The sequence below is a fragment of the Leptonychotes weddellii genome, chromosome 2, assembly GCF_054177405.1.
Source record: "Leptonychotes weddellii isolate Sample4059 chromosome 2, ASM5417740v2, whole genome shotgun sequence".
In the NCBI taxonomy this organism is placed as follows: domain Eukaryota; kingdom Metazoa; phylum Chordata; class Mammalia; order Carnivora; family Phocidae; genus Leptonychotes; species Leptonychotes weddellii.
Genome location: NC_138370.1, coordinates 31370147 through 31381569, shown reverse-complemented (window position 1 = coordinate 31381569; position 11423 = coordinate 31370147). Strand labels below are relative to the sequence as shown.

The following is an 11423-nucleotide window of genomic DNA, read 5'->3' as shown; positions in this document are numbered from 1 at the left end:
GGAGAGCCAATCGCAGGAGCAGAGGGCGGGGCGTCGGCGCCAGCAGATAATTGCTAAGTGCATCGCTAGCACAGTTGGGCCGAGCTGCCGAAAGGTCTGGTCGCAGAGACAGGAACGCGTAATCCTCAGCGTGCTCCATCCTGACAGCATCCTTCCACGGCTCGGCAGGGCAGCGAGCCTCTGGCTGCCAGCCCCTCTGCTCCGCGGAAAAGGTACTCCTGCCTGCGTCGCGGGGGGTGCTGCTCTGGCTCTGGCATTCTCAGTGGCTGGCGGTTTAGCATATGTAGACGGATTGCAGAAAGAAAAGTTTAGGGGAGGAAACGTGACAAAGGTGGGAAATCACCGTCTTTTGTTGGGATAAAAACAAGCTGACAATTTGGAAAACTTCTTCGCTGTCTAGAACTGGCGTTGTTTACTACTCTCTCAATTAGCTGCACTGAGGTCTGTGGAAATAGGTCTGGTCTGGGGCTAGGGTGACCGCACGGTTGGGGTGTAAATTCAGGTTTGTTGGGTGAAGGGAATTACACCCCTGGATGTGCTGCTTCGTGGCAAACCCATCACTGGGAGGCTGATGCTGAGAAATATGATTGGTTGGTTGGGTTTTCTGCCATAGGGTCTGCCCCCTTTCCATTACCTTGACCTGCCTTCCCCCAACTACGTGACCTTCAACTTGAGTCCTTTCTCAAACTTCTGTCTCCTTCCTCCCTCCTACCCTTTGCCCACTCTGTCTCAGTTCATTTTTTTAGGGCGGGGGTGGGAAAAGAAATTTCCTGGGGTGTGGGCGGCTGTCCTGTTTGACCTGATGGGCATCTGTGTGACACACAACTTCAGAAACCAATGAAACAGTTCTCGGAGGGAAAAAAGATTACTTAATTGATTAGCTCCTGAAAACTGGAAGACTTTTCAGGGGTGGTGTGTCCTGAAATAAAGGGGATGGAGCTAAACTGTATCCCCTGTGAAGGTTACACCCTTATCAGAGAAGGGCTGTCCCGGGCAGAGCATGCCAATCGCTCTAAGAGGTGGAGGCTGGTGGGAGGGGCAGACTCCTAGGGGCTGCCTCTGTTTAGGTGTGCAGGTACGTCTGTGTCCCAGAGGGTGCTGGAGCCACCATCTACACTGTTTCTGATCATTGCTCTTCAAGCAAAAAAGCTTGCCATGGTCAGCGGCTGGTTCAGCCTCGAAATACCCTTGTGCATTCTAAATTGTGGGATCACAAGGGCCTCACTTGCTCCGAGACCCACTTTTGGGTCTGGGGAAAACTCCTTTCCCGGAACTTCTGCAGACAGAAGTTAGGCCTCCTAGGAAGCAAGGTCCCCATGGAGAGAAAGGTTATGTGCTTGGTCTTAAACTTCCTGCCTGCTTTGGCGCAGGCAGCTCCTACTTGAATGCCCTACAGCACTTCACCAGGTGTGTCCTCTGACCTGCTGGATGCTCTGAAGCTGTCAGTCCAGGACTAATCTTACAAGTCCCTGGGGCTTTGGTGAGGTCAGGTGAATTGCCTCACCCTGATTTCTTTCCTAGTTCTGAAGCTGGGGAGTTCGATTGCCAGTCCTGGCAAAAAGTGAACATCCTGGGAGAGATCCTCCAGCAACCCCTTGTCCCTAGGACACCCTTCCTGCTGAGGTGCGGATGACAGTCACCCTTCTCTGGCTCCACAAATCACTCTCAGATTTTAATTCTTTTCTTTAACTGCCACAACAGGTTCTCCACCTCCTTTACGCAGCTATTTTGGGTGAGAGTCTTATTGTCGAAGCTCTACTCACAATGGTTAAAAAAACAGCTGCCTGACTTTTTTTTTTTTTTGGTCAGGATACAGTCAGCTTTCTCTTTTGCACATGTTGTCTGACAGTAAACAAAACAAACTTACAGCCCTGCAAATTATGCCTTTGTGTTTGGGAGTCTGGAGTGGACGCTGAGCTTTTGTCTGCTGTTGGGGCATATTTGGCCACACACCTTCTCCCCTGTGTTCTCTCTAGGGCACATGACCCCCAGAGAGCCCAGGAGAGGTGGCACCCAGCAGGTGGGGGGAGTTTGAGTGGGGGCACTTTGGTTTTCAAGAAGGCAGTAATAAAACTAGAAAATGCTTTTGAGTTTCAGGGGTGCCTCAAACCAAAAACCAGTAGCGAAAATTGAGGGTCCTTTCAATTGATGCTGATCTGCTAGATTTCTATCATGATAGAGGACGTTCAAAGTAAGGCTTTTAAACCAGCTCCTGAATGGTGACTCATGCTGGAGAGAAAAAAGGCAGGGTGGGGGGAGGGAGCAGAGGGAGCGTTGGGAAGTGCCAGTGGGACACACTGGAGCGCTTGCCTTGTCTTCTTCTCCCTCCTCCTCATTCCTCTTCCTTGTAGTTCCCCATTTGGAACAAAGACCATTAAAATAACAACTCTAGACTAAAAAAAGCATAATAGGAGCTGGAGAATAATTGATGAAATGCAAAACACCATCATTGCAACTTCACCTTGGATGGGGCACAAAAGCCAGGATCCAGCCCCACCGCTGTGATCTACTTTGGAGAATTCAATCTCTGGTGTTAGGCTGATTGGTTCCTTGTGAAGCATGGTGCCTGTTTGTGTGTGAAGGGACTGATTGGTGCTCGGAATATTAAATTTGTTACTCGTCATTTCATCAAACATGGTAGCCTTTGCCAGAGCCCTGGGCAAGCACCATCCATAGATCAATCATTTTCTCCTCTCCCCAATTGGGCAACTAGGCTTTCTCTCTTATAACTACTGTGCTGAGCAGGGGTTGCCTCTTTCTGCTTTCACAAGCCCTGGGTGACTTACCTGGCAAGTAAAAGTCCCTTCCTTACTTTTCTGTTTTCTTTCCTGTCGTCTCTTTTCATCATAAACACATCAGTAATCTCTTTGCCAACCTACTTTGATCTCGTCATTTTGTGCCAATTTTGCTGTTAAAGAAAACTGTCCCCTGAAAATAGGATTGAAAACATATGAAAATTTAACAGAGAAGAGTCTTTTAGTCCTTCTATTTTAAAATTTAATTTTGTGGTTTTGGGGAAATCAAATAAGCACGTTTATTGTGTTAGGTGTTTTCGTTGAGTGCTGTTGAGACGTCTTCTTTTTTCTCTTGGGTGGAGGCGTGAACTCCCCAGTTATTCTGGGGGTGTGTGTCTGGTGGTTTGAAGTAGTCTGGAGTATCTCCTGAAAGGTGAAGAGATTGGAGCATGATGCTTCTCTTTATTCATCACAGGGTGAGGGCTGTTTTGAAATCTAGGCTCTGAAATGTACTCACCTCCCACGGTTATTTTTCCCCTTCATTCTTAGGAAAATTTCATAGCCCAAATTGTTAGTAAATAGTTCACCTGACTCACTTTTCCTTACACACACACATGTCGCCTTCCTCCCTCCCCGCTCCGGAGCTATTGCATGCTGAACGATCTTACTTAATCTGATACATGCCTTTCTTTCTTCCTTCTCTTCTGATTCTTCCTTTCTGTCACTTAAGGTCACCCTAGAGGTTGAGATTTAATTTTGGACACCCTGCTCACCTCACTTCTAGAACAGTTAACCGAGGGGAGTCAAAAATTCTGGGATGCACATGGAGTTGCCCTGCGGGAGCAGTGAAACAATCCTTCACCACGTTCTGTTCCACGCAGACCTCCCCAGAGCACACGTGGTGGTGCAGCTACCCCTCATGAGGCAGGCAGGGCAGACGGTTCTGAGCACAGGCCTGTTAGATTCGCTGGGACTCCATCACGTAGAACCCTTGCGGCCCCACTGTCCTGACACCCACCCACCCTCAGCTCCCATGCAAAGGACTGACCTTGGACGCATTACCCAGCAGTGAAATGTGCCTGTCATTCTCCCAGTTCCTTTGTTCTTTGTTCCCTTCTTACCCCTAAATCTCTCTCTCTCTCCAGAGTTAGGAAGGATCAGATCTACTTATTCTTACTAGGGTGTAAATAGTTAAGAGTGTTGCCACTGACAGAGGTGTTTGTGTTCTTAATGGAAATCCAAGCTGTTCATAGTGGAATTGCAGACATCTGCCTCGGGATTCAGAAGATGGAGTTTGGGTGGGGAGTGTCTGGGCAGTCGTGGACCTTTGCTTTTCAGTGAAGGCTGGTCGTGCTCTCACCCCGTCAAGGACATGCTGCAGCCACGTGGGGGAATGTGCCGGCAATATTTGGTGTCTAGCACCCGGAGCCTGATCCCTCAGACGTGACCTTGGCACTGTACTTATTTTGCCTATTCTGACCTCAGTTTCTTCATATATACAGCCAGGGGCTTGGACTGTGTTCTCATCGATCCCCTTTCTGCTCTACCCTTCTCTCTGGATGTTGCCCCTGGAGTCCTAGATCCAGCTGGGGATGTTAGAGCTCCAGAAGGACTTGGAGCTTGCGGAGCATGCTCCAGTGTGGGCCACAGTGCTCAGGGATGCTTTTGGAGCTGGAATCCATGAAGGCAGGTCGGAGGGATGGTGGCTGTTATGCCACAGGAAAAACAGGCTGAGGGTGATGTAATAACTGATTTTGGTTTAGGAGGGGATGTTACATGGAGGATGGCGACCAGCTGTTCTCCATCTCCAGTAGGATTGAACGAGAGAAAATAGACAGAAATTGCAGCAGATGGACTTAGATTAGGTATGAGGAAGAATTTTCTGTCAGCAAGAGTTGTTAAAAAGGGAAGGTTGTGGAGCCTCCGTGATGATCTTTAGGAAATGGGTAAGCAGGAGATTCAGCTGGAGGAGGAGGTGGAGCGCTGTGAGGAGCCTGCAGGAAGGGCTGTCTGCTCCCGGGATCCTGGCCCTTTCCCCAGGAGGGCCCTTTGTGGTTTCCCAGAAACCTCACCTTTGCTCTGAGGCTATCAAAGTGGCTGAGGGCCCAAGTCCCTGGGATGGCAGGAAGGGCTGTGGCCAGCCTGCGTGGCCCTCCAGATACTGCCTAGACTGGCAGAGCCTGTCCACTGCTTGGGGCTCTCCAGTCTAACCTTTCATCCCCGGTTGTGGTCAGTGAGACCCAGGGAGGCAGCAGGCCTTGGTGTCCTCACGCCCTGACCCGATGGCAGAGCCAGGACCGGAGTCGAGGTCCTCCATCCCTTGAGTTAGTGTTCTTTGCTTGGTAGCTCATTTTTTCTCTTGCTTCCAAATTGAATAGACCATTTACTTTTTCTGGGCTCCTAATTTTTCTCTAACCAAGTGGTGGAGACAGGGACACCTGCAGTTAAGCAGTGTTTACTGAGTGCCCTTTACTAGCATGGGGTACTCCACTCCACCTTCCCTGATTTATACAGCAAACTCTTCAGCCTCAGTCAGTGATTGGGAGGGGCTGCTGCAAGGCCAGGGCTGAGGGCGTGCCTGCCGGAAACTGGAGCAGAAAAGAGGGGATTGGGTACAACACGAGGAGGAAAAATATTATTCCATCTGAATCTTACAGAGCTGAGAGACTTGAGACATCTAGTTCAAGCTCCTCCTTGGATAAATGAAATGAGACGTCCACAGCATGCATGGGATGTGGACAAGACCCTTATATCACCAGTTACCTTTACAAAACAAAACAGAATTTGGAATTTCATTCAGATTCTCGTTTCTGAGAGAAGCTTCTACAACGTGGGGCTGAAAGTCCACATTCCTTCCAGCCAGACTTGATTCATCACTGGGCTGATACATCTCTGGGGGCATGCCTGGAGCCCCCTGGGAGGAGCCTTCGGGGAGGCCCGAGGAAGGGGCACACTGTGACAAAGGGGTGGGCTCTCTCAAGGCCTGGAGGCTGGCTCCCTGTGGGGTCAGGGGAGGAGCAGGGTCCTGCTGATGAAAAGAGCCTCTCGCTCTCGAGAATGAGGCAGAGGCTGTGCCCGCTTTGCCTTGCAGTGGTTTGAGCCACGTATGATGCAAGACGAACTGGTGAAATGAACAGCACAAAATAAATTCGTAATTAGGAAGTGCATGTGTGTAGTCACTGAGTACAAGGAAAGAAACACGTAAGGCTGTGCTGGGCTGGCTAGGGGCCGGCAGGGGGTGTCCAGAGCCATGTTTCTGTGCTAAAAAAGGCATCCTGAGCACTGTGCCCAGCCCTGAGGCAGGCGCTGGGGAGTCCGTCAGAAACAAGATAGGCGTGGTCCTTGTCCTGTGGGAACTTTCAAGGGAAGCCCGTTAGCCCCTGAGGCAGCCAAGCAGGAGGTGTGTCTGAGGAGCCCAAGGGTAAGAGGGCACAGTGGGCACCAGGGACTGGGCTGCCCGGGTGGTGAGACAGGCTGGAAGGGTGGAGAGAGCCGGGAAGCCGAGGGAGAGGAGGAGGAGGGAGAGCACAAGAAAGGACAGAAAGCCAAGGGACTGCCGCGCCTGTCCTGGGAAGGTGAAAGAGCCCACGTCCATAGAGAGAACCGGGAGAAAACAGATGGGCAGGCTAACCCAGGGTGGCCTTGTCTCAGCCCTGCTGCCACTGTTCCTTTCCATTCAGAATGACACTCAGCCTGATCCCCGCTTCGGTGTCACAGACTGCAGCAGAAGGCAATAAGGTGTGGGGGGCACGATGGTAGTATGTCCTGGATGCTTGGTATGGTCAGGTGAGGCCTCTTGGAGAGAGCAACACCTGACAGGGACTTGAGAAATAAAAAGGATCCCACCGGGTGGATGGGGAGGGGGAGGAGGAGGGGGAGGGCAGCCGCACTGGCAAGACTCAGAAGCACGAAACAGCACCGTGTGTCAGAGCACTGTGAGTAATATTCGGGTGTTGCTGCATCTGAGCACACAAGGTATGTTTCTGGGGGTGCAAGAGAGACAGGGGTTGGGAGTGTGCCCAGGTAGGGAGGGACCAGCTGGCCACACTGAGGAGCAGAAGGGTTTTAGGCAGGAAAAGGCAGTCACATTCGCCTTTAGGACGCATGAGTTGTGGAATGGAGGGTGGGGGTGAGGTTTGGGAGAGGCAAGGCTGGGCTAAGGGCCTGGTCCTGAAGTCATTTGCAGCCATCAAGGCGAGCAGTGATGAGGGAGGAAGGAAGACCCTGGCAATGGGAGAAGAGGAGGGAACAGCATCGCAGGGTGACCCTTTGACTTCCTAAGTCATCCTCAGTCAAGCAAAAATGAAAATGAATTTTTCATCCCCTGGAGGAGAAGCTGACAGGTGACAAGGAAAGGTCACAAGGGTAGATGAAAGAGGGAAAGAGACAGAGAGAGAAAGGGAGAGAGCAGTGCCCCCCACTGCAGGCAGGATGGGAGCAAATGGGTTGCAACAACAGGAAAAGGATATAAGCTAGACATTAGCGTTAATGCCTTAATGGAGGGATTGTTAAACACGGGGACAGGGTCAGCAAAGACGGCTATGAACTAATTCTCTTCTCCATCGAGTATTAAAAAATCAGTCTGTCCCCTGATGGAAGAGTAGGCAAAGGATGTGAACAGGGAGTTCAAACAAAGAGAAAAGAAACACAAATGTCCAGAAAAAGATGTACAAGTGTCCAACCTATCTAATAATTAAAATAGTACATTAGAAATAAGATATCATTATCCACCTACCAGACTAGCAAAAATGAAAATGATACACCCTGTGTTGTAATGAATGCCAGGACGTGGACATTTGCAGACTTAGCTGGTGGGAAGATCATTTGCAAGCACGGAGACATGTCTCAAAAATATACCCTCTAAACCAGCAAGCAATTCCTCTTCTAGGAATTTATCCTATGGAAATAATCAGAGCTGTGCAAAATAGTTCTAATCAAGGATATTCCTTTCAGCATTATTCATTATAACAAAACATTGTATGGGGGGATTAATTAAATCTAATATGGCTCATCCATAAAATGGAAATCAAAGAAGCTATTAAAGTTACATTGAATAATATATAAGAATATGGGAGGGGCGCCTGGGTGGCTCAGTTGTTAAGCATCTGCCTTCGGCTCAGGTCACGATCCCAGGGTCCTGGGATCGAGCCCCGCATCGGGCTCCCTGCTCAGCGGGGAGTCTGCTTCTCCCTCTCCCACTCCCCCTGCTCGTGTTCCCTCTCTCACTGTCTCTCCTCTGTTGAAAAATAAATAAAATCTTAAAAAAAAAAAAAAAGAATATGGGAAAATGCTAATAATATATAGTAAGTAAATAAAAGTTTAAAAGTAAAGAGAGTATTGAATTTTGTAAAAAAAAAAAAGATGTGTACAGTCATGAAAAATAGAATGGAATACAATATATCAGAGTGATAATGGTGGTGATCTCCGGGTTTTAGGAAACATCTGATTCTTTTGTTAAACTTTTCTGTATTTTCCAAATTTCTTACAGTGAATGTGTTGTTTTACACATCAGAAAAGCACGTTCTTTAAATCAGTTATTCAAACCACAAATGTTGGAGCAGGGACTATACATGTAACAATGTGTCCAGCACTGTCTTGCTCCCTAAAAGTCACAAGGCAGCCGGCCAGGTGTCCTCAGTCCATTCGGTGAGATTGGATAAATGTGCAAAGGCCGAGCAGCGCAAGCTCCCCTGCTCAAAGTCGGCTTCCGATGTTGAGGGTGCAGAATCTCTGTGCCGGGAAGGGTGACCATGGGCAGGGGCAGCCTTCCTCCTCCCCTTCTCTCCTCCCCCCTTCCACACACAGCGCCAGCCTTTTCCCTTACAGTGGTCAGACCTAGCTTAGCCTTTAGGTGGTGTGTTTACATGCCTCACACACATCTGCAGATGTCCTAAGTGGAGAAGTTGAGGCTCAGAGAGGCTATGACTTGGTCAGGATCAGGGTCACAAATCTAGTGAGTGGCAGAGCTAGGTGACAAGGAACTTGGGTGTCAGAGCCCGCGCATCCTTTCTGGAGTGGGCTGTCTTGTAGAGCTTCTCGTGCTATTGTGGATAGCTGGCAGATTTCCAGCAGGAAGGTGTGGAGCACCCTCCCCTCCTTCCCAGAAGCCATGCCTTTTGCTTAACTCACCTATTAATTAAGACCGAGCGAATGCACGGACAGCTCCCGACAGCCATCGCATTTAGAGGAGTGACTTTGGGTGCGGAGGGTCTCCAGCGGTGCCCTCCTGGTTCTGCTTCCTGACTGAGTGCCTCATTTGTGGCTGGTTTTCCAGACTGCTTTTGCTTCCCGTGGTGCTTTCCTTTGTTGCATAAACTCTGGGCAGCCTGAGAATCCCGCTGTCTGTGGCGGTCACAGATGGCTGGCTCCATGGTGTGTGCCCAGGCTGCGTCAGGGCTCTCCGAGGCGCTTTCCCTCAGCAGGGCAGGTGGCGGCTCTGAGGGCCACATCCTTGGGGCTTTCACAGGCTGAACTGAGGAGAGTGGAGAGGCCTGCTAAGAGGTAGGGCTGGATGAGGAGTGGTGTGGGCCGCGTGGCTGCTTTGCTGCTCTATTTATTTGAATAACAACACAGATTTGTATGATGTTTTGTATTCGCAAGCTTCAGAGGTGGATGGGGCAGGTGTCTTTCTCCCCATTGTACACAGGAGGAAATTGATAGTTGGAAGGCAGAGCCACTTGCCTCAGTTTGTATGGGCAATAGGCAGAAGAGCCAGCATGGAACAAACCAGATTTTCTGCCCGCAGACACCACCCTACTCGTAATCGACAGGGGCTTCTTGCTGGCTCGTGTCCTGGGTGTGGCGGGGTGGGCCACAGCCACCCGTGTGGCCCTGGCAGGTACTTGATGACTTAGTTGATGGTAGCACATGTGAGGGGACTTCCGGAACACGGTGCATTCAGCTGAGTCCTGCCGTGAGGCCAAGTCCAGTAGGTCCTGAGAAAAGTGGATGCCAACGAGAGCGCGAGTGATCACGGAAGGCTCGTGGAGGATGAGCGTCCTCAGCCCTGAAGGATGAGCGCGATTGGGACAGAGAAGGGACCTTCCTGGTGTGAGTGGTGATCCAGAGCCGAGAGACAGCATGTGATGTTGGAGGCCACTGAGGGGCCATGTGGCTCGGTCAGGAGGTGATGCGGAGAGGTGCCTTGCGTGTCCCTCATCCCAGGCTTTGCTTCATTTCTCAGAATCCCTCCTGCGTAATAAGCTCGGGCAATGCCACTGGGAGGGAGGAAGTAATGGGTTGGGGTTTTCCCATGGATTCCCTCCTTCTCGCTGCCTCTCTTGATTTTGCTCCCACTGAAAACAAAATTGCCCTGCAGGGTTCCAGAACACAGGAAGGGGCATTGGGATGGTTCCTATTCTGCCAGCCCTCCCCTGCCTGCCTGGAACTTAAGGTTTTCAGAATATGAAAAGAGGAAGGAAACATTATGGGCCAAAAGGAGAAGAAAGAAAAAGGGAGCAGAATGGGGAGGAGGTGGGGAACTCAGGAGCGGTGTTTGGAAACGAGGAAGCAACTTCTAGCACACTGAAAAACTGAAAAAGCAGAAGCATAACCTCTTTCTAAATTGTAGATTTTTAAAAAAGATTTTATTTATTTGACAGAGAGCGAGCGAGCGAGCGTGTACATGAGTGGGAGGAGGGGCAGAGGGAGAAGCAGGCTCCCCGCCGAGCAGGGAGCCCGATGCGGGGCTCGATGCCAGGACCCTGGGACCATGACCTGAGCCGAAGGCAAAGCTGAACTGACTGAGCCACCCAGGTGCCCCTAAATTGTAGATTTTTAAGTGTGGCGAGACATAAATAAGAAAGGAAAGAGTCTGAGCCTACCCTTTCTTTTCAAAGTCTTAAACGTTTGGTCATCAGCCACATTTTGCAGAGGAACCCAACGCAGATGCCGTTCACACAGCTGGTGGGTGGCGGATTGCAGGCTGGTGTTGCCAGCTGTGCTGGCCCTTCTGGTCCAGGCCTGGTGACCGTGGGGGTCTAGGAGGGGGAAAGGGGGCTCCTTCTGCCTCCAGAGCAGCCCCTTGTCTGTTTCTCCATCCTGCCTCCTCCTGGTTTCCAGGAGGCTCTGCAGAGAGGTGTAGGGAGGGGCTGGCCGGTAGGCCCCTTGCCGCTGGAGACGGGAAACTTGTCCATTCCCTGGGACAGGTCGGCGAGGGATGCTGCAGGCTACAGGGCTGGGAGAGCTTGAGGCTGCTCTGCTCTTTGATTTCACCCTGATGGAAATGATGGGCTTCTCTCCCTCATCCTTCAATTTCCTGAACAGGGTTGTGAGCTTCTGAAATGTGATGTGTTCACTTACTCCTTGCTCAGAATAGTGAGAATTGACAGTCACAGTTCTAAGGCTTTATGATGCGGTAGTGGACAAAACTGACCCAGTCCCCATCCTCCCCGAGATGCTATTCCAGTGAGGGGAGACAGATGGCAAACAAAGAAGTCAATTTGTAGGAGGGCCGATATGTGAAATGGGGAAAAATGAAGCAGAGCAAGGGAATGGGGAGAGTGTGTGGGGAGGGTGTGTCCAGGAGGGTGTGTCCCCAGGAGGGTCTCAGTGATAAAGTAACACCGGAGCAGAGACCCCGGGCTGTGGAGGGTGATCCATGCGGATGTCTGGGGCAAGGGCAGTCCAGGCCAGGAGAGGCCCTGAAGCTGGAGATACTTGGGGGGTCAGATGTAGCCATGAGGCCAA

The 11423-nt window shown here is 50.7% G+C and overlaps 1 long non-coding RNA gene across 1 annotated transcript in view; it reads left to right on the top strand.

Moving 5' to 3' along the window:
• Positions 1-69: 69 nt before the first annotated feature.
• LOC145717986 (uncharacterized) overlaps positions 70-11423 on the top strand; it is a 120505-nt gene continuing 109151 nt past the window's right edge. The window contains exon 1 of the long non-coding RNA XR_014141511.1: positions 70-212. This is a non-coding gene — a long non-coding RNA (uncharacterized LOC145717986). The remainder of the gene's footprint in view (positions 213-11423) is intronic.